The sequence below is a fragment of the Octodon degus genome, unplaced genomic scaffold (assembly GCF_000260255.1).
Source record: "Octodon degus isolate 3935 unplaced genomic scaffold, OctDeg1.0 scaffold00007, whole genome shotgun sequence".
In the NCBI taxonomy this organism is placed as follows: domain Eukaryota; kingdom Metazoa; phylum Chordata; class Mammalia; order Rodentia; family Octodontidae; genus Octodon; species Octodon degus.
The window spans coordinates 26,399,056-26,400,393 of record NW_004524583.1 but is presented as its reverse complement, the minus strand read 5'-3'; positions in this window follow the sequence as shown (position 1 = coordinate 26,400,393).

The window sequence follows — 1,338 nt, the reverse complement described above, 5'->3', positions numbered from 1 at the left end:
TCCACTGAGCCATCTCCCTGGCCTGTCATTTACCTCTTATTAAACATTCCAGTTGCAGTTGTTTCATGAGGGATTCTAATTTAGACCAAGACAGACCAAGAAAGTGTTGAAGAAAAGCTGAAGGATATAGTCAGAAGAAGGGTCAGTATTCAAACAAGTATTTAGTTAAACCGTTAAACAACTTCACTACTTGCGTGTAATAAACAGTATCTGAGTGACTGGGACACATTATGTATTAATAATTAAGAATGTGGGGACTCTTTCTAGGGGAACTGCCCACTTTCAGGCTGGGTTGTTGATTTGCAACTTGACACACAGAACTGTAGTCTCAGGGTTTTGGTTATTTGCTTGGGTTTTTTTTTTTTTTTTTTCTCACGATGTAAATGGATATAGATTTGTTTTATATTACTCCAAGTTACATTTGGAGATATATATATATATATATATATATATTACACATCTTTTTTGGTTTTTGACACAGGATCTCACTATATAGTGTAGGCTGACCTTGAATTTACTGTATAGACCAGGCTAGCCTCAAACTTGAGGCAATTCTCCTGCCTCAGCCCTCCAGAGTACTGGGATTACATGGGTGCACCTTTACACCCAGCTACTCATCTTTCTTATAGGGTGATATGCTTTTTTAGTATATGTTTTTGATATGCTATATGCTATCAGAATATAATCCATCTATAGAATACCTAAAAAAAAAAAACCTAAGAATACCTTGTATATAATAGGTGCTTAATGATTTTAATAAATCATAAATGACATTTTCAATAATATTGTTATTTTTACCAATTATTGAGATAATGCTTTTAATGTGCAAACACTAGTTAATTCACTTCTCAGTTCCACTGCACCAATTTATAAAATAATAACAAATCGGTTTACAAATGCAAGCGAAAATTGTCACTGCCTAGAATGTCTCCGTCCCTGTGTGCTGGTTTGCAGGTGAGGCGCCTGATATTTTCGGACGCCCGCGTCCTGCACGGGGAGGACAGGGCCAGCACCCGCCGTGCGGGTACCTGGCATCTCAGGACGCTCCCCAGGCGCTCCTATCCTCAGGTAACGTTTTAGCCTTGGCATTCAGAGCCTTAGAGTCCGGCACCGCCCCACCGAGGAGCAGGCAGAGGACGGGCTGCGAGCACAGCCTCCCCTGACGTTAAAATAGAAACTGTGAGGCGAGAACCACCGAACAATAAATGCATTAAGGTGGCCTTACTAATGATTCTGCAAAGTCCGCGGCGCCTTAGTTTTGCCGCTGTGGTATACAGGAAAGGAAACCCAGCGATTTGTAAGCCTCTAAAGGGCCACAGGGAGCAGAGTTTAGCGGCT